This window comes from Pseudorasbora parva, chromosome 9 (assembly GCF_024679245.1).
Source record: "Pseudorasbora parva isolate DD20220531a chromosome 9, ASM2467924v1, whole genome shotgun sequence".
Classification (NCBI taxonomy): domain Eukaryota; kingdom Metazoa; phylum Chordata; class Actinopteri; order Cypriniformes; family Gobionidae; genus Pseudorasbora; species Pseudorasbora parva.
The window spans coordinates 41499364-41522332 of record NC_090180.1 but is presented as its reverse complement, the minus strand read 5'-3'; the positions used below and the strand labels follow the sequence as shown (position 1 = coordinate 41522332).

Here is a 22969-nt window from a genome sequence, read left to right as displayed (position 1 = left end):
GTTTTTTACGCTGCGTCCGCCGTCAACGCCGTGGCTGTTATGCTTTTTTACGCTATATCCGACGTCATCGTTGCGCCGGAAACTAGTTATTTTCTTATTTTATAACGAGTTAAATATGGATATTTTTCTTATATAAACCCATCGATTCACTTCGGAAGTACTTTATTAACCCTCCAGAGTCATGTGGATTACTTTTATGATGAATAGATGCACTTTTTTGGCTTCAAATTTTGTACAGCCATTTACTGCCATTATAATGCTTGGATTAACCAGGACATTTATTAATACCGCTCTGATTATATTAATCTGAAAGAAGAACGTAATTTACACCAAGGATGTCTTGCCATTATCCATTTAAAATTTGTTAATCAAATCTGTCTTGTTTCACTTTGTCTACACCGGATGTGAGCAGCGCGACAGGACAAAAGAGCCCCTTATAGTCCGTTATGTTGTCTACACTGGATGCGGTGTGATGTGAGCGACAAATCTTTGACAGTAAACTGTTGCCTCTTTCTATTTATGACATACTGACATGAAAAACAAATGTTTTGCAATGTGTGCATTATCGCTTGAATTCAATTCAATTCAATTCGTCATTCAATTCAAGGTCTAGAACATTCGGCTGATACACCCCTGAAAATGTTTTTCCCCCAATTAAACCTTGCTGACAAACAACTTAACATCTTTACAAAATTGAACTACAGGGTTTTAAATAAGCACACGCCCAATTAAATCAACAATAATCCGTTCCTTATAACAACGTTTTTTTTATTTATGAAAATTGAAATATGGTGTCTGCCCTGACAAGGGTTATTTTTATATGTGGTGACATACAAACTTTTTTTCCAATGCATATAGAAAAAGGAGCTTGACCAGGTGCAGAAGCCAACAGTCACCATCCTTACTGTCGAGGAGGAAGAGGGAACGTTACCTTTAAACCCACTGGATGCTTTGATTGTCTTTAAAGATGAGGTGGTGATGTCTGCCAAGTCTTCGGTCAGTGCAATACACTTAGAGTACATTAAAGATCATACAGTGCTTTTGCTTTTTGAGGAAACGTACCTTTTTACATAATTTTTTTTATTTTATATGTTTGGTTATTTAAATGTTATGACTTTTTTAAACATGTTTGTGCTGTTTTATTTGGTGAAAAAGTCTAATATTTTTTGTCTAGTTATATTTGTGAACATATGGCATACTGTATTTATGATGTAAATGTTATATTTCAATAAATTACTTAAAAATACCCTCCTGTTCTGTCTTCATTTTGTACCAATGTTAGCTTGTGCTTAGTCTTATGTAACTTAATCACTTTGAGTTTGATGAACTTAAACCATTTGCCGCAATCTGTTTCCTAAAACCATTTAAGTAACCATGTAGTTGTTAAGACTTAGTTAGATTTGTTACCTGAATTCAAACTGAATTAATAAAATTAACTTAAAATCTTTAAGTTCAGTTTACTCTTAATAATTGATCAACACAACACTAAAATATAAGTTTTAACACTTAAACAACACTAAAATATGAGTTAATTTAACTCAATGTATATGAGTTTTCAGTACTCATACTTAATGGTTTTAAAACTTAATTGGTTTGAAGCAATCGGTTTCCTCAAATGGTTTGAGTTACCGTAACTTGTTGGGTTTTACAGTGTAAAGACTACAGCCAGCAGAGGGAGCCATTTCTGCATGTTTTGCGCATGGGGGATGGGAGATTACACTCAGCTCGCAGGGAGAGCTCAGCAGGCAGCTGCAGGCACTCATTTAAACGGAGCTATGGTGAGCAATGTAAGTGTTTTAACTTCTCAAATTAATTTCTATGAAAGTTAAGCTTGCAAAGGCATGAACTGAAAAGCGCCAGACTGAACTCGCGTTGTGAATGTATGCTGCGAGTGTAGTCGCGATTACCTCAGCTCTCATCACGAGCTCATTTCTCTCACTCCTGCAGTTAGTGTTCAGTGCTGTGATACTCGCGCGGTGACTCACTCATATTTAACAGACACGTTCAGGTTTTAATTGTAGTGTCTTCAACTCAGTCACAGTAATCCAGTAGGTGGCTTTGGGAATGGCCTAACAGGGCAGCGAAGCATTCTGGGAATTGTAGTTTTTTATCCCCATGAGACAAAAATACATTTTCTGTCTTTTCTCAGTCTAGAAGGCACCAAATTCAAAAATAATTTCACCTTTCTACTACATTGATGACCCAGTTTAAATACAGATTCATCTTCCCAGCGCTGAAGTACCCCTTTAAGCAACATTTAACCCAACCACTGGGTTAAAACAACTCAACCACTGGGTTAAAACAACTCAACCATTGGGTTAAAACAACTCAATTGTTGGGTCGGTGCATTTTCAACCCAACTTGGGTTGTTTTTAACCCAGCATTTTTTAGAGTGTAGAGACGTTTTTTTTTTCTTTTTTTTTTTTCAAAAAGCCCACAATATAAATTTAGCCTGAGGGTGACATTATGAAGTTGACTGACAGGCATACATCCAATAAATTGTCATTTTAGAATGATAGTATTTATGGTTGTGGCAAGCAATACGTTAGTGTGATTGATAATGAGCACTCCACACTGACCTTTTATCTCAGGACCAGGCCTGAGTTGTTGTTTTGTGATCTCATGTTTGAAAGGGTTTAAATGTATATTGTTCGATCAGTATTATTAAATGTGGTTAAGTGTTGAGCATTCGCTGGTTCCCACCTCCTCCTTCGCGGATTCTTTAGTATCGTTACAATGGTGTTTGAATGTCGAACAACAATGTTGTGAAGGAATTTGGGAGAAGAAAAGAAAGCCATGTCAATTAGAACAAAAATAAACACAACAGAAGTCTTATATAGAACAGAATATATATATATATATATATATATATATATATATATATATATATATATATATATATATATATATATATATATATATATATATATATACAGTCTTGTTCAAAATAATAGCAGTACAATGTGACTAACCAGAATAATCAAAAATAGCAGTGTGGCATTCAATCACTGAGGTCATCAATTTTGTGAAGAAACAGGTGTGAATCAGGTGGCCCCTATTTAAGGATGAAGCCAACACTTGTTGAACATGCATTTGAAAGCTGAGGAAAATGGGTCGTTCAAGACATTGTTCAGAAGAACAGCATACTTTGATTAAAAAGTTGATTAGAGAGGGGAAAACCTAAAAAAGAGGTGCAAAAAAATGATAGGCTGTTCAGCTAAAATGATCTCCAATGCCTTAAAATGGAAAGCAAAACCAGAGAGACGTGGAAGAAAACGGAAGACAACCATCAAAATGGATAGAAGAATAACCAGAATGGCAAAGGCTCAGCCAATGATCACCTCCAGGATGATCAAAGACAGTCTGGAGTTACCTGTAAGTACTGTGACAGTTAGAAGTCGTCTGTGGGAAGCTAATCTATTTTCAAGAATCCCCCGCAAAGGCCCTCTGTTAAAAAAAAGGCATGTGCAGAAGAGGTTACAATTTGCCAAAGAACACATCAACTGGCCTAAAGAGAAATGGAGGAACATTTTGTGGACTGATGAGAGTAAAATTGTTCTTTTTGGGTCCAAGGGCCACAGGCAGTTTGTGAGACGACCCCCAAACTCTGAATTCAAGCCACAGTACACAGTGAAGACAGTGAAGCATGGAGGTGCAAGCATCATGATATGGGCATGTTTCTCCTACTATGGTGTTGGGCCTATTTATCGCATACCAGGGATCATGGATCAGTTTGCATATGTTAAAATACTTGAAGAGGTCATGTTGCCCTATGCTGAAGAGGACATGCCCTTGAAACGGTTGTTTCAACAAGACAATGACCCAAAACACACTAGTAAACGGGCAAAGTCTTGGTTCCAAACCAACAAAATTAATGTTATGGAGTGGCCAGCCCAATCTCCAGACCTTAATCCAATTGAGAACCCCTTTCAACTAATTGCCCAATTGCACAGCCTTAAGAGCGTGCATATCATGAATGCTGGGTCTTGTTTGTTTTCTGACAATCTATTGAACCTACTGGTAACTTGTTTGCCACGTAGCAATAAAAAATATACTAAAAACCTAGATTATTCTGGTTAGTCACATTGTACTGCTATTATTTTGAACAAGACTGTATATATATATATATATATATATATATATATATATATATATATATATATATAAGGCTATTTATATTATTATGTTTAAACTAAAGGATTTATACTTTAATCCCCCTAACACTTACTATATTAAAGAATGTGTTCACAGTGTGATTTACTAGTTGCTGAACTGATATAGAGTAATATTCACACATTGTTAAAGCGAAATGATTGGTGCAGAAGGTAAGACTTTTCTGCCCATATAACTCTCAAATAGAACACACTGCATTTCCATACTTTAACACAGACTTACATTGGAAAAATAAACCTATACCACAATTATTTATTCATGTTAAAAAGTTAACATTAAGGTGGATGACATTACCTGTGATTGTGTTGGCCGAGTAATTGCCTTTATACTGCATTAAAAAGCCTATAACCTGTATATGCAGTCAATGCCTGGGGGATCAACACTAAAAAAATAGTAAAGAAGAAGAAGAAGAAAAAGAAGAAGAAGAAGAAGAAGAAGAAGAAGAAGAAGAAGAAGAAGAAGAAGAAGAAGAAAAAGAAGAAGAAGAAGAAAAAGAAGAAGAAGAAGAAGAAGAAGAAGAAGAATAAGAAGAAGAGAAGAAGAGAAGAAGAAAAAGAAGAAGAAGAAGAAGAGAAGAAGAAAAAGAAGAAGAAGAAGAAGAAGAAGAAGAAGAAGAAGCATGCAAGCTTCGCTCTGGAGGAGAGAGTGAAAGTGTGAAATGGTTACTTTCTGTGAAAAAAAACAATATTGTTACATTTTATAATGAGTAATGCAGCATTTCATTGCATTACTTTTTAATAAGTAATACTCCCAAATACTGGTAATTAGTGCTCTTAAAACTCACATACCCATCAGCAGCGTGACAGACTCGTCGAGTCACCTTAAAGTGAGACCCTGCCAGAGCTGATCATATTCTTTTGTGCATTATATGACTGACATTTTCCTCGAAGCTCCTTGTCACAGTATTCTTTTTTTTTCAGGTGTGAGACTCTCTTTATTTGGTTAGAGGGGTATTAAAATCCTTGACACAATCCGAAGAGGAGTAAAGGGACAGAGAGGAAGGAGAGAAGAGCCCCTCATTTGTGAAACGTCACAGACCCGAGACTCAGAAAGATCAGAAAGGGCCCTTTGGGTAGATTAAAAATTCATGATCTCTTCTGAAGCAGAGAAACAGAGGAGAAACTGAATGTGGTTTTGGAGAACGCTGACTCTTCGGCTGAAATGGAGCATGTCTTTCATCAGCTCTAATGAAGACCCAGAGGGAGAAAGAGAGAGCGAGTTGGGAAAAGGCAGGTTTTTAAGGGTTTGGGACATTCCTACATCTCAACATAGAGCTGTTGAGCTAAAGTAATCATCAAGTATTTGAGCCCAGTGATGTGCTGGCTTCCTGTCTGTCTTCATTGCTTCCTGAGCTCAGATTCTAATGCTCGGCTCGAAGCCTGGTGAGCTGCCTCGATGTCTACTATCTACATAGGCAGTTTCCTTCTAAGGCTTCATCCTGACTGTTTTGAAATGCTCTTCAAGGAAAATAATTAATAAACCATACAAATTGTGCTACTCGTGGGTAGTGCACGAGAGGTTTGCAGAATGCTCACAGCTGATTCTAATCAGTGATACTTTTTTATGTTTAAAAATTAAAATTTCTGAAATATTTTACCCAGCGTCCTGAAAAGTCCTGAAAAGTTAATCCAAAACGGCTCGATCACCTCCAGGTGTTATTCTCTGTGTAATGGAATGGGACGTGGAAGAAACTAATCAATCAAATTACACTTCAAATCATTTTTTCCCAAAAATGGTTTCTGTCATTTTAAGTAGCTTTTAATGACACTGATGTCATTTCAGTTCGTTTTTTGGATAAGTTTGCTTTTAGTCATTTAGTTGATGCAATAAAACAGGGGTGTCGAAAGCTTCTCTGAGCGAAGTAGTAAATGAGGCACCAACTGACTTTTTCCGGGATTGTCGGGAGGAGATTGGAGCTTTAGCTTTAATTTCTATATTTCCATAACTGTTTATTTCACACTGTCATAATGAGTTGTTCTGGATTTGCGATAGTGTGGGTGGGCGTTTGATACCACGGCTCTACTTCCTGCTCTCTACTGCACAGAATTGGGTCCACTTTTCTTCAGTGGAAGGTACAGTGAAGATGCATCATCCATATTTCTTTTTTTTTTTTTTTCAGTCTATGTCATTTTCTTACAGTCTTGTCCTCTTTCAAACCTGTATGACTTTCATTCTTCTGTGGGACACAAAAGAAGACATTTTGAAGAACATTTCAGCTGTTTTAGCCCATGCAATGAGAGTCACTTGGGTCCAAAATGAAACTAGACTCCATTGACATTTGATTTCAAAATTCTTCTTCCATTCAAATTTTTGGGGGTTGAACTATCCCTATAACGACTCTATTAAGCACAAAATGTGTTTTAAAAAAATGGATTCCATGTCAGATGGAACTATATTATATTAAATAGCATACTGAATGTAAAAAAAAAAAATACATTTTTCACAGATACATACATCACAATGCATTCTAGGAATATGTTATACATGGAGGATACACACTCACCTAAAGGATTATTAGGAACACCATACTAATACTGTGTTTGACCCCCTTTCGCCTTCTTTCGCCTTAATTCTACAAAGCATTGATTCAACAATGTGCTGAAAGCGTTCTTTAGAAATGTTGGCCCATATTGATAGGATAGCATCTTGCAGTTGATGGAGATTTGTGGGATGCACATCCAGGGCATGAAGCTCCCGTTCCACCACATCCCAAAGATGCTCTATTGGGTTGAGATCTGGTGACTGTGGGGGTCATTTTAGTACAGTGAACTCATTGTCATGTTCAAGAAACCAATTTGAAATGATTTGCGCTTTGTGTCATGGTGCATTATCCTGCTGGAAGTAGCCATTAGAGGATGGGTACATGGTGGTCATAAAGGGATGGACATGGTCAGAAACAATGCTCAGGTAGGCCTTGGCATTTAAACAATGTCCAGTTGGCACTAAGGGGCCTAAAGTGTGCCAAGAAAACATCCCCCACACCATTACACCACCACCACCAGCCTCCACAGTGGTAACAAGGCATGATGGATCCATGTTCTCATTCTGTTTACGCCAAATTCTGACTCTATCATCTGAATGTCTTAACAGAAACCGAGACTCATCAGACCAGACAACATTTTTCCAGTCTTCATCTGTCCAATTTTGTGAGCTTGTGCAAATTGTAGCCTCTTTTTCCTATTTGTAGTGGAGATGAGTGGAACCGGTGGGGTCTTCTGCTGTTGTAGCCCATCCGCCTCAGGGTTGTGTGTGTTGTGGCTTCACAAATGCTATGCTGCATACCTCGGTTGTAACAAGTGGTTATTTCAGTCAAAGTTGCTCTTCTATCAGCTTGAATCAGTCTCCCCATTCTCCTCTGACCTCTAGCATCAACAAGTCATTTTCGCCCACAGGATTGCCGCATACTGGATGTTTTTCCCTTTTCACACCATTCTTTGTAAACCCTAGAAATGGTTGTGCGTGAAAATCCCAGTAACTAAGCAGATTGTGAAATACTCAGACCGGCCCGTCAGGCACCAACAACCATGCCAAGCTCTAAATTGCTTAAATCACCTTTCTTTCCCATTCTGACATTCAGTTTGGAGTTCAGGAGATGTCTTGACCAGGACCACACCCCTCAATGCACTGAAGCATGCTGCCACGTGAACAGGTGTTCTAAATAATCCTTTAGGTGAGTGTATATTATTTGTTTCTGTGCTACTATTATATTGTACCATGAATCATTATTTAAGAATTTTTTTTGTCAGATGTTTAATGTTTTTAAAAGTTTACTGTGCTCACTAAGGCTGCATGCATTTGATCATAAATACAGTTCAAACTCTATCCGTGTGAAATGTCATTACAGTTTAAAATAAGCGGAATTTTCAGATTCATTACTTCAGTCTTCAATGTCACATGATCTTTTAGAAATTATTCTCATATGATGGTTTGCTGACCATAAATACATTTTTATATTAATCAGTGTTGACATATTTTTGTGGCTACGTTTTTTTTTCAGGATTCTTAAATTAATAGAAAGGTTTTAAACGAATAACAGGAATCCTTGGCTTGATCAAACCACAAATCGCATTCTTCTTCTACTGAAGTGAATTTAAGCCTAATTCCTGTTCGATGAAAAGTAGAAGAATTCTTTGTTTACCGAGATGGTTACAGGTTTGCATGGCTATGATGATGGATGATGACTGTATGAATAGGCTGCGCTGCTCATGGGTATAGTCACATTAAAAATAATGAGCTGAGACCAAAGAAAGTATACCTCACTTTGGTTTCATATAGATTACATAAACAGAACATTTGTTTTCGATATGATTTACTTCATTAAGACACTTCAAGCTTTCTAAAGACATATCTCTCATGACTGTGTGGCAAGTATAGGCAGTTTTGAATGATGTTTTTCTTGTTTCTGTATGAGTGTTTTAAGTGGATGAAGCTGCCATGTTGAAAAAAATCCAGCAAAACTCGCCGGCACGTTTGTCGAGGGTTAATGTCACTTTTGATCAATTTAATGTGTGCTTGCTGAATAAATTAAATGTAATTGTATACATTTCAATGTAAAAAGATCCGTAAACAGCTGCTTACTTCAGCTCCTCTGATGGTTTCTGTTTCATTCTTTTAGCATCTTGATTAAAAGGATTGAGACTCATGCTTAAGTCTTCCCCTTAGGAAGGAACGAGAAAAAAACATTAAGCTGTGACTTGGCTTCTAAAACAGAAAAAAAAAAAAAAAACATAAATAATAAAATATTTCCCAAATTATTATGAATTTAAAAAGGTGGCAATATTGATTTTGTATATTTTTAACATGGTAAAGTGTATGGATGAAATGCAGTCAACTAAAATAAATCTAACTGAACATAGATCTCCTGTATCATTTGTTTAATTGTCTATCTTTATAACACTTTGCAGCAGGTCACACTGTTCCAGTGGAAAAACAGTCAGGCTGCCGAGAGCGGAGACAGCAGTGCCTTCTGTGACAACATCTTCTATTCCTCCACTGAGACAGAGACATGTGTGGGAGAAGAAGAGCAGAATAATAAAACAGTGGACACCCGCCTGTCAAAAGCCATCACAAAAACAGGAGCTTGGCGCTTCTGTTTTGGATCAGCAGGCGAGTCAAAGAGCTTGTGTCCCACGGTAGACACTCAAACCCCCAAACCCCCCGTCCCTTTAACTCTCTCACGACACCCACTCCGTCTAAAAGAGCCAGTCAGAGAAGAGACGGAAGAGCACCAATCAAGAAATAATAACACAGTAAAAAGGTTTATTAAATTTTGTCGGGCACATTTAATGTTTGACCTTTAGCAGGTAGGGATGTGTTCCTTGAAATCGAATAACACCGGAAGGAAACGACTTTGCACGGCCTAAACAGAGCAGATTCAGCAGCCACCACAAATACAGAGTTTGTGAATTAGCCAAAGATCTCTCCGTCCCATCTATGGGAATGTAAATCATTATAATCATCCCCCATTTTAGAAAATACTGCATTTTGCTCACATTTTGAGAAATCATTTACTTAGCATTATTTTGTTTGTCTTTGGGAAAATCAGCAACAGCAAAACAATGACTTAAAAATGATCAGTCCACCCAAAAAGAAAAATCTGTCAGAATTTACATATATATTATGTGCAAGCAACAGATTTATCTGTGGGTATTAGGACAAATACTCAGATTTCTGGAGGGGAAAGACCAGGACAAACCTGGTTATGATGAGGTGTCAGGTTGAGGATGTTGTGGGACATCTGATGCCCTCTCAGGCTCGGGTGCGTCTAACAGCGCCTGGTTTAACAGCAGCGGAGCATTGCACGGTCAGGAATTGAATCAGTGAAATGGTGAGATCTTTAGCACCTGATTGGCAGGTCTGGATTAAGTTCTCAGAGGTAGCCATCTGAGGGAATGAGCCGGAGACTGCCTGACCGCCTGAGAGAAGAAAAAGCGGTGAGCTGTTGCTGCAGGGTGATGAATACTGTACTTTAACCCTCTTTAGCTTACAGTGGACAGAGGGCTGACATATCCCATTACAGTTTAGACCGCTGCTCTGACTCGCTCGCTCCTCTTTCTCCCTGCAAATAACCCTTTCAATTAGATTAAAGTTTAGCCTCTTTATACACACACACACACACACACACACACACACATATGATGATAATGATCTGATCATTTCAAAGAAAACGTGTCAGATGGTCTGTATACAAAGCTAAATGGGTAGCACTGATAAAACGTCAGTAAACATAGGTAGAGAATATAAAAACAAACCAAAGGCGGAAATAAACGTGCAGGTAAAGTTCCCGGTGAACATGGTAAAAGAGTTCAGAGTGTAGCTAAAGCTAACTTAGTTCTAAAAAAGTTCCTGGATGCGGTGTACTAGCTTTTACACATGCATTTTGTTATCTAAAGTTACATTTTGCGAAATTCAACACGACAGCGATCAACTTGAGCTAAGCATATTGAGTATTTATCATCTCTACTAATGGCTCACTAAGTGTATAATATTGTAGCTTTATGCTAACCAAAAAAAATGTATAATCAAAATGAAAGATTACCTGTCCAGCAGAAATACAGCCAGCAAGGACTCGTTTTTCAGCCCCTTGAGGTCTCTCAGTTCTCGACATCATTGGAAAGCCACGCCGATATTTACTTATGTTTGATTTCTTTGTTTACCTAAATACTTTTTGTGCAGTGCCTTTTCTCGTACTGTCTTCCTTTTTTGCATTGTTTGCCTTCGCTGACTGCAAAACCCGGCGCTGTGAATTTTGAATGCTCTTTCTCTGCCATTATTTTGCTTTTCCTAGGATTCGTGCCTCTTGAACTCAAATGGGTGCGCACATGTGGGCAGACCCTGTAGCGAGAGCGGTGGTCGCCATGGTAGCGAGAGAGAGTGACAGTCGCCCAAGCCAATCACGTGTTTCGTCCCGGACGAAAATAATGAGCGGTGTTTATTGCAGATTAAAAAGTCTAGAGTCACTCGATTTTATACTCTCTTTTTTCAGAGGACTTACATTTTAATTATGTAGTGACATATAAAGAAAGTTTAAACAAATTTGGACAAAAATGTTTTAGAATTCTTATCTACCCTACCTTTAATTCGTTTTTGTATTACCTGTATGTTTGATCTGGTAAAACTTAAAATATATTTTTGTTTTATATGGTAATGAGCTAGTTATATTCATAAGGCAAAGCTAAATGGGTAGCACTGATAAAACATCAGTAAACATAGAGAATACAAAAACAAACCAAAGGCGGAAATAAACATGCAGGTAAAGTTCCCGGTGAACATAGTAAAAGAGTTCAGAGTGTAGCTAAAGCTAACTTACTTCTAAAAAAGTTCCTGGATGCGGTGTACTAGCTTTTACACATGCATTTTGTTATCTAAAGTTACATTTTGCAAAATTCAACACGACAGCGATCAACTTGAGCTAAGCATATTGAGTATTTATCATCTCTACTAATGGCTCACTAAGTGTATAATATTGTAACTTTAAGTAAGTAATGTTATGTTAGAAAAAAATCACTTTTTTGTCATCGCAATGAATTAGCTGCAAGGAATGTAAAATGTAATGCTATATTAGCCTGTTAACGACACAACCACGGCATTCTGCAATGGTTCATGTTTGTTGCCATGGTTTCTACAAGCAGAAAAACCAAGAAGCACACGGATATAACTTCATTTATAGGTGACAGGGACAAGGGTTGAGTCATCATTTAAAATTTGGAATTTCTCTGGATTTACTTGGGAACTTTTGGGATAATGTAAGTACACAACTGCATGAAATATATCACACTGTGCAAGTGTTTTTTTGTGTGGATATTTTAATCACAAAAATCGTACATATTGTAGCTTTAAGGTCTTTGCATACTTTGTCCAAAATTTTCATTTATATATATACATAGTAAGTAATATATATATATATATATATATATATATATATATATATATATATATATATATATATATATATATATATATATATATATATATATATATATATATATATATATATTAGGGCCGGGACTTTAACACGTTAATTAAGATTAATTAACTACGGGACTTTAACGCGTTAATTAATTACGCAAAAAAAAAAAAAAAATTAATCGCACTTATTTTTGCCCCGCGGAACATTTGTCAATGAATGAGTTTTGACGGACCATACAAACCATAGTGAACATGAACGAAGAAGCTGATGAGACCGCTTTGCTTGGCCCCGTGGATGGGAAATTTGGTTTTAAAAAACGAAATGATGGAATCGTCGACAAGAGCATGGTTGTGTGCAAGCTATACAACAGGGGTATCCAAAGTCGGTCCTGGAGGGCCACTGACGTCCTGCAGAGTTTAGCTCCAGCTTGCCTCAATACACTGCTAAAGTTTCTAGTATGCCTAATAAGACCTTAATGAGCTGGTACAGGTGTGTTTAATTGGGGTTAGAGCTAAACTCAGCAGAACAGTGGCCCTCCAGGAGCAGGATTGGACACCCCTGCTATACAACAAGGAATTAGCGTATCACCGCAGCACATCGAGCCTCAAATATCACAAATATGCTTTTGCTACACTTAATGGCAAACATTGCGCTGGTCTGCTGGACTGAAATAAATAAACAATATTTTGTTGATTAAGCTTATGTATTCAGTCATTATTCAATGGTATGCTCATTGTTCCAGGTCAAATATTTATATGCAATTAAAATGCGATTAATTTCGATTAATTAATTACAAAGCCTCTAATTAATTAGATTAATTTTTTTAATCGAGTCCCGGCCCTAATATATATATATATATATATATATATATATATATATATATATATATATATATATACAATGTCATCTGTTTTAGCTCCTCCCAATTTAATCAAGTCCTATGGACAAAATGAAGTCTTAAAATAAAGTCTCATAGTGTTCATGTAAAGTAACATACCAATTGTCTGGTGGATTGACTTAATGAAGTAAGCTGTGCTGATTTCAAATGATTCTTAACAGTGAGTACAGTTCTAAAGCAGACCTACAGATCTCCTTCTTTTCATCAGCGTCGTTCAGAGATGTGCCGATGGCTTTGTCCCCAAGCAGATCTAAAAGTGTCACTGAAATCCACCACCTGAAGGAGACACTAGAGCCCTTTTGCAAAGACCATCATTAGTTTCCATGCTGTTCCAGACTGGATTTTAAGTCCTTGGTTAACCTTGTCAAGAAGCACAGAACATATGCATGGATCTGGATGGACAAAGTGCAATTGTTCTGAGTGGCCAAGGGTCAGGTTACCCTCGGGTCTGTGTGTACGAGTGGAACAAGTCCGGTCTAACCTCACGGGTCCATCATTGAGCTTTGCAATGATGTCAGCGAGTTAAGAAGGGAGAGCATCACCGCAGAGGTCTCAATACGGGGTGACAGCCGAGATGTGTGCATCTGACCTTGGCTCTTCTCCGGCTTTCCTTGTAAAGGGGAATAGACAAAGGAGTCTTTTGTTGAGGTCTAATTAGCTAAGCTGAGAAAGGCCCTCGTCCTTGCAGCACTCACATTTTCTACCTCATTTTCTGTGGGAAAATATTTTATTGATTTCTGGAGAAGAAACAGAGAGGAAGCCGTGGTGGGAGCGCGCTCGGCGCGGGATTAGAAGCAGTCGGGGGTCTGCGTGTGCAATGGCCCCCCTCCTCGACGCCCGGGGAGATCTGCCAATTAGAGACCTTGATCCCTTGCCCATCATAGTCGACTTCTCTCCCACCCTGGTTTGGTTTTGACGTTCAGCCATGCCAAATCTGTTTTTCTGCTCAGCAGAGGGTGAAGGCACAAGGCTTTCTATTAAAAAGTAATCAATACGAAAACTCCCTTATTGTTTGAGCTGGCAGACTGGCAAACAAATAAACAGATGATAATGCTTCGACAGTCGAAGGAGAGCTCATTTGTTCATTATAAAAAATAACTAAAATCCATGTGCTAGGAGCCAAATATTTGGCCACTTTTCATGAGGTTTACAAACTGAGATAATCCCTCACGCTCTTGTTTACTGCTAAACGATCGCTTGGCATACGTCGCACAAAAGCCGCCTCGTTCTTTGCATCACCTGATGTAAAGTGGAAGCTGATTTTTAATCGGGACTATTTCATGTGTGTCAGCTCTGGAATCAGAAAGCTGTCGCGTTGGCTTTGTCGCTCAGTAATCACTTATTTTCTCAATGACAAACGACAGGCCACGCTGTGCCAACTGCCAACATATTCCCCAGGAGACAACACAAAAAAATGGCCGAATCTCTCTCTCTCTCTCTCTCTCTCTCTCTCTCTCTCTCTCTCTCTCTCTCTCTCTCTCTCTCTCTCTCTCTCGCTCTCTCTCTCTCTCTCTCTCTCTCTCCTCTCTCTCTCTCTCTCTCTCTCTCTCTCTCTCTCTCTCTCTCTCTCTCTCTCTCTCTCTCTCTCTCTCTCTCTCTCTCTCTCTCTCTCTCTCTCTCTCTCTCTCTCTCTCTCTCTCTCTGCAGTAAATTACATTGTCGACCTGCAAGTGCCAACTTCTCCCCTGAAATGATTATTTCTACCTCACAGAAGATTGCTTTAGTAATTATACGTATCATAATTAAATTTCATCAAGTCCTGTGAGAGCTCAAATCTCATTTGACCCAGGTTTAGAGTTTTAGCTCTTGCGCTGAAAGTACGAGACTATAGTAGTACTTATATGCCATTGTATATGCATTTGCGTGGTTAGTTTTGTGATCCTTTCCTTTCCCTATAAATCATTAGAAAGGTCTAAAGTTTTATTATAAAACATTATATTACTATAATAAAAAAATCTGTACAGTAATTTTTAAAATTTTGTCAGGAACTCATATGCATCTACTGAGAGAGAAAAAAAAAAACCTCTGGTACACTTCTCTACACAAGAGAAAAACTTATTTGCATGTTAAATGTAAATTTCCTTAGAGAGAAGTAGTATTTTTCCTATTTTTAACCCAAATAGGGTGTTATGTATCCTGACAAGCCAGATCCACATCAAGATGTTTGGTCTGGAAACTCACCATAGACAGGGCTCAATCCGAGGGGCGGGATAAACGGTTGTCTTTCAAACTCCCTCTGCACGCGATAGGATTTCGCTACACCAACCAGAGCAACGAAGGTGAAACAGAGCTCATTGATAGATTAAACATTCGCCGTATCCGATCGGCAAAACCTCGAACACGATCTTCCCTTTTTAAGAATGACTTCAGTGCCGTTCTTTGTTCTTTTCTCAGAGAAAAGCTTAACTCCAAGTCTTCCAGAGTCGCGGTCAAAGCCGATTCGAAAGCCTGCCGCCGTTCGCCAGTTTCTGTGTTTACTAGAAGCATGCAAGCAACTCTGTCGTCATCATTATGTTAAGCCCCGCCCATCGACTCTATACACAATGTGATTGGTCCGACCAGAGTTTGGCGTTTACAGCTCAGAAGAGTTTTGAGATTTGCTAGACGACACTCGAAGGGCAGATTAGATTTGGTGCCGCTAGGGTGAGTCTAGATTTCTAGGCTAGGTGTTGTGGGCATTAGTGAGTACATACATGAAATATATTTTTCATTCATAATGGTAGCTGGAGGGGACCCTTGCACATAAAGTCCACAAGTGACACTCATAGAATTCATAAACCTTATGGGCCTGGTTCAACAGACAGGGCTTAGGTTAAGCCAGGAGTAGGCCTTAGTGTAATTAGACATTTAAGCAGCTTTTATAAATGTGACGTATAAAAAACATTATTGGTGTGCATCTTAAAGGTGTCATGAATTGGCATTTTTTATTTTTTCTATACAGTTGTCTGAGGTCAACTAATGATGTTTGTGTGGTTTTTAGATTCAAAAACACCATAACTAATAAGTAATAATTTTCTACTCTGGTTTTGAGGCTCTCTCCAAAACACTGGGTTCTGATGGGCGTGCCACACTGGAGACTTGGAAGTAAACGCCCATGTCTAGGGTTTGAAAACATTTGTATATTTAATGAGCTTTAGCTCCCCTGTCAGTTCACATTAGGGAGGGATTGTTTTGAAAGCGGCAACCGGAATGATTCTTCTCTCACAGGGCTCATAAGCATCTTTATCAAACAAACACAATGATTTATTTCTCATCCACCTGTGATTTATAGGAGTATTATTTTTGTATTACATGGCCCACCCAAACGGTGGATATAAGCAAGAATCTTATATCCACACACACACACACACACACACACACACACACACACACACACACACACACACACACACACACACACACACACACACACACACACACATACACACACACACACACACACACACACACACACACACACACACACACACACACACACACAAACACACAAACACACAAACACACACACACACAAATTATTTTCACTATTTGAGATACACTGGGCTTACATTTTGGTAGCCCGTCTGGAAAACACATAGCCCTGGGACGTTGGGCTTTGCAAGCCCTGGCCCATACATGTCTGAGTCCAGCATGCTAAAGGTATGTTCTGTTAGACACGTACACATTATCAAAATGTTCTATAACAATGCAATACTATTACATATAAAACACATGTTTTACTCACATAGGTGTGTTGCACAATTCCTGTCGGATCCAATATAGTTTCAATCTCAATATGTCTGCAAATCCAGCATCGACATGAGACTTGTTTACACATGATTCTGCAGTGAAATGAAGCGAACACGCAAATGTCTTCCCCACCTGAGCTGGAACTTCTTTAGCTTTTTTAGCGCTTTGGGTTTAAGAAATGCACATTATAAATAAAATGCATTATTATTGTTATTATTATTAATCCGAAGGAAGCTTCGTGTCCTTCCACAACCAGGAATAGTGCAATATCTTGCTATCTTCGGCATGTTTATTGCTGTTGGCTAGCGCAATCTGAACAACTCCATGAGTCGGTGGGCAGGGCAAATTAGACGTGCTGTAGAGGCGTGTTTCATCGTGTGATGACGTAAAGACGTGCACACGATCGTTTTCTGTCTGGTGTCTATAAAAGCTTTTTTTTGACTAACACGTTTTCAGCTCTGAAACTTACAGGATAATCTTATATTACCATGAACTTTTATATATTTTAAAAGCTCAAGGGAAAATTGATTTCACAATTCATCATCCCTTTAAGACAAAACATAGTTGAAGATTTCTCAGTGAAAGTTGCTTTTAGTTAAGACTGCACAACATCCATTTTAATCTAGGACTAGGTTTAAAACTTGTCTTTGGAAACCAGGCAATGATGTTTTTTAGTAAATCATTCATATGGATAAGAGCATATAGATATTGCTGTAGCAGAATAAAACACAGATAGAGATGTTTTGATTGACGAAACATTATTACAAAAAACATGAATGCAACAATTTATGGTGTATCTGTGTTCTTCTAGACATCTCAGGTATTTTCATAAGAATCAAGTACAATGCTAATCAACATTCCCTTTACCAATGTATAGAATATATAATGTCTGCCTCAGTATCAGCTAGCTATAGTATCATTTACTGTATATTTCATATAATTGTGACTTACATCAGTTGTCTCAGACTGATATTGTTGAGTGTAATCGGCCCAATCATCACAGTAAACTTGGGATATTCAATATATGTGAACAGCTACATCATCTGAATCCATGCTAATCCACCGACTAAACAAGATTAAACAGGATTTGGCTGGATAAATCTGGGCTATTCTCTTATTTCCAGAGGTGTAGTAATCAGTTAAGCCACAGTAAATAAGCAGCGAGTAAAACAAACAAACAAACAAACAAACAGACAGACAGACAAAACAAAAACAAAAACAAAAAAACAGGAAGTGAAGGTCAAAGTGATGGCCCTGTTTCTCTAGCGATGCTGGGTACCGAAACAGACTACACTTCTGTCATGTGCATGCTGGGATGGATAATTACGGAGTAGCAGTCTGATGATTAAAATTCTGATGAGGTTCAGGCAGGAGGCTGAGAACAGAGCAACAAATTTAGGAACGAAGTGGCCAACGATAAACACACACTCACAATTACAGAACATACTCCATTGCATGATACTGGCCAAATACAGATATAAACATGCTCCAGGCAATTAGTAAAAAGTGAAAGGCAAACACAGGCTAAAGTTCAACTCAGACAACTGCATTAAATTGAGGAAAGTTTACAGAGTAAGTAACTGCATTTTGCTTTTTTGTGTTTTTTTTATTTTTTATTATTAAAAGTGCACATTTGTTTTTATGGCGGTTGATTCATTTAGTTTATATTTCTTGAATACAGAATATTTAACTTTTTGTAAAGCTGTCATAAACCAAACTTATTGTGATATTTTACCACATTTTAGTTTTGGTAGTACATAACCATTTATTTTCATATACATACAGCACCTTCCATAAAGCCCCTTGACTTTTTACACATTCTGTTATGTTATAGCCTTATTCCAAAAATCATTATTTTCCTCAAAATTGTACAAACAACACTCCGTAATAACAATGTGAAAGAGGTTTGCTTGAAATCTGGACAAAAAAAAAAAACATAAGTATTCACAGCCTTCTCTCAATCCTTTGTTGAAGCACCTTTGGCACCAATCATAGCCTCAAGCCTTTTTGAGTATGTTGCTACAAGATTGGCACACCTATTTTTGGTCAGTTTCTTCCATTTTTCTTTGCAGGACTTCTCAAGCTCCATCAGGTCGGATGGGGATCAGCCATTTTCTGATCTCTTCAGATATGTTCAATCAGGTTCAAGTCTGGGCTCTGGCTGGACAACATTGAGTTGTCCCGTAGCCATTCCTTTCTTATCTTGGCTGTGTGCTTAGGGTTGTTGTCTTATTGGAAGATGAACATTTGTCACAGTCTGAGGGCCTGAGCACTCTGGAACAGGTTTTCACCAAGGATGTCTCCGTACATTGCTGCATTCATATTTCCCTTGATCCTGATCCTGTCTCCCAGATCCTGCAGCAGAATACATCCCCACAGCATGATGCTGCCACCACCATGCTTCACTGTAGGGATGGTATTGGCCAGGTGATGAGTGGTGCCTGGTTTCCCCCAGACACGATGCTTGCCATTCAGGCCAAAGAGTTCAATCTTTGTTTGATATGACTAGAGAATTTTGTTTCTCTGTCATGTGCCTTTTACTGGAGTGGCTTATGTCTGCCCCCTATACCATGTATGCAGAGAAGGTTGTTCTTCTAGAAGGTTCTCTCAGTCAGAGTGACCATCGGGTTCTTGGTCACCTCCCTGACTAAAGCCCTTCTCCCCGACTGCTCAGTTTGACCAGGCAGCCAGCTGTAGGAATAGTCCTGGCAGTTTCAAATGTCTTCCATTTATGGATAATGGAGGCTACTATGCTCATCAACTGAATTCACCACAGGTTGATTCGAATCATGTTGTAGAAACATCTCAAGGATGATCAGTGGACACAGGATGCACCTAATCTCCATTGGGTGTCATTGCTATGGCTCAATTTCATTTTGGAATAAGGTTGTAACATAACAAAAAGGGGAAAAAGTGAAACTGTGAATATTTCCAAATGCACTGTATTGCATTAATTTCTCCATTGCTAAATTGCTCAAATATCTCATTTCCCTTTTGGAATACATATTTTAAAAGACATATATTCCTTACATAATACAACATGGAGATTTGGAGACTTGAGAAAACGTGAGGCATTTTAAATAAACACTTGGAAGGCGCACACCGCACAGGTTACAGTAGATTTTAATCGCTTGTTGTGTCTTTGATTAGAATATTATATGTCACATAAGCAAAAGGGGTCAGTTTGTTTGGATGGATGAATAGATACAATAAAAGCATTTTGCTAACGTTCCTAAGAAATGAAAACATTATTTACAAATGTTCTCTGACTGTTCAAAAGTCCAAAAGTTTTTGACATCCAAAAAAAATAAAAAATAAATAAAATAAAAAATAAAAATAAATAAATAAATAAATAAATAAATAATAATAATAATAATAATAATAATAATAATAATAATAATAATAATAATAATAATAATAATAATAATAATAATTCTTAGTTATACAAACTTTAGGGGAATATTCCATTTGATCATTTTGAATGTTCAATTAGAGCCACTGGAATAATATCTGTTTATATCTTTGAGGGAAGCGTGGTAGAACATTCTGAGAACAGTCCCTGTTAGTTATTCCTGGTTAGATATTGTAAGAGAATATGTATGTACCCCCCCCAAAAAAGTATACTTACTTTTACACTAAAAAATAAGAAAGTATACTTACTTTTTATGTACTTCTTACACTGTAAAAAATTATATGTTCAATAAGTTCTGACAACATATGTTTTTACATTGTTTTAACTCCTCAAAATAAGTTAAGAAATGTTAAACATGTTTTTAATAGTTATACAAGATGTAACTAATTTTTTTAAAGTCAGTTTAACATAATTTAAGTTGAAATAACTTAAACATCCAAGTCGATTGTACTGCAAAAGTTCAAAATTTGCCTTTTTTTTTACAGTGTAGAAATATACTTAAAATTGCACTTAAGTATAGCGAATAGAAATGTCTTTGTATTCGGCTGATACATGTACTCAATCTTTTGATCAAACTGTATTTAAAAGTACAAGCTGTGTTTACTCTTTTGATTGAGTAGCACATTAAATACTTTTTGTTTCACAGTTTTACATACGTCTTATACACTTACATTGCTTGAAAATATTGATTTATAAAGAAAACAGATATGTTCATAATTCTGAGTATCCGATTTTATTTATTTATTTTAAATTTTTTTGTTTTTTTTTGTTTTTTTTTTGTGTAGGCAAATTGACTGATAGTGTACATAGGAATTTACTTCAAATATACCCTTTCCTTCCCACTGACTGGAATTTCCAGCTATTCATGTTTTCACTGTTATATGGTAGGGGGTGCTATTACACATATTCTAGTACTGAATCCCTGGATCAAAACACATGTGAAAAAGAAGCAGAAACATGTGATAGGCCATGCCCTAAATGGCAGCCTAAACACTCACGTTCTTCCTCTGAGTCCTCACTTTTGTGGAAAAACATTGCTTTGACTGTCAAGAAGAAGTCTGCTGCAAAGCTTGCATCCGTGCAGGCTCGGCAAAAGTGTGCATCAAGGGCACATATTAACTATGAAGGTGGAGCTCACGACAACCCTTCTGAGACCTAAAATGACAAATGGGACAACCTACGGTCTCGTGGACTTAATGAACACACGTACGCAGTAGCCATTGTAAGTCCACAAGAATGATAGTGCATATTAAGTGTCCCATTTGGGACAGGGCCATAGAAGATTGCTTACACGAATGTAAAACAATGCGATCATCAAACATTAAACAGCATAAAAATTAAATATGCAAACCGTTACTGAATGAGATCCATGAAGGATTTATGACTGTGAAGCTTCGGGGGTGTTGATGAAATCTTCTTTTTTTCCGTCGTTGTTGTTTTTGTCGCTGTTGTTATTGTTGTTGACAAAAATGATTTTCTCAGCGTTTTTTTTTTTTTTTTTTTTTAAATGTTGCTTTTTAAATGAAACTTACCCAAATTGAAGTGTTGATAAAAAAAAGATGCATTAAACTTGAATAAAATGTTTTTAAAATGGAAAAAGTTAAAAGCACAGTTAAAAGTATATTTCAAGTATAGAAAGTTAATACTCAAATGACAATATAGTAGTACTTAATATGCAAAAATAATATATAGATAGTATACAATAAGTATGATGTTATGTTCACCTAAAGAAAAATTACTTGAAGTATAAAACTACTAAACCAGTAGTTTACCAAGCAAATATTTCAAAGCTTACTTTCATAAACTAAAATATAAAATAAAAAAAAGCACTACAACTATTAATATAGTTAACTACTAGTATACTTATAAGGTCATTTGTAGTACTGATGCAGTAAAATGAAGTTTAAGTTTATTACTGATACATGTATAGAATAGTTAAAAGTTAAAAAAGTTTAAAAAACTGGGCCAATTTAGCCCCAAGCAGTATTGAATATACTTGTTTTTCGCAAGGTTAGGTATAAATTCACATTCATGAATTGAAATTGAGACCAGTAATGACCAACTTAGTACCAGCTTGTATCAATCAGAAGCTGGGTTTAGCTTGATTTTCCAGTAGGCCTAAAAAAATGCACATATGGATGCTCAGGTTGGGCACTTTCCAGTAAACATTGAAGCTCTCAAATGTCTGAAAACACAAACACCCGATACACCTACAGGCCTCCACCTACTCGAATCTGTCTCTCTCTCTCTCACACACACACACACACACATGCACTCTCTCTCGAAGAGTTCGCTCAAATGCATTAGTGCTGGAGTCCAGCCAGCTCCAGCAGCTGTACGTGAGCTGCGGGGAGAAGCTCGCTGGGATAGTAGAAGCGTTTTAAAGCCACATTAAACCCAGCACTCCAAAACACATCCATATTCAAAGAGCCTCTCTGCCAAACACTCTGCATATTGCTATTAATAATACCCTTAAAGCCTGTTAAAAACACTCTCGATATTACAGGGGCCATGGTAAACATGTCACCACACTACCGTTTCCCAGACTCCCTTTGAGCTACAGGGGCTCAAGGAGGACAAAAGAGGCGCAATGTGGATTGCGATGAGAGTTCTCTACCTGCTTATTACGTGTCACCCGCTGTGGCCAATCAGAGTGCAGGAGCCAAAATACACTGTGATGAACAATGGGCCCCGGACAAACACGCGGCTCGGTTTTGTTTGGCTTCCATCAGTATATCTATTAGGTATGACTCTATTAGATGTGGCCTTTTCTGTGTTTCATACTTTTTTGTTGGTATTGCCTTTCTTTTTACCTCAATTTGTGGTGTCTGTTGTTGTTGTTTTTTCC

The 22969-nt window shown here is 37.5% G+C and overlaps 1 long non-coding RNA gene across 1 annotated transcript; it reads right to left on the bottom strand.

Annotated features, from left to right (window-relative positions):
- Positions 1-9909: 9909 nt before the first annotated feature.
- On the bottom strand, positions 9910-12727 carry LOC137089737 (uncharacterized). The gene is made up of 3 exons (XR_010907773.1): positions 12324-12727; positions 10161-10231; positions 9910-10088 (listed from the first exon to the last, which is right to left on the bottom strand). It is a non-coding gene; the product is annotated as an uncharacterized lncRNA (long non-coding RNA).
- Between the last annotated feature and the right edge of the window lie 10242 nt (positions 12728-22969).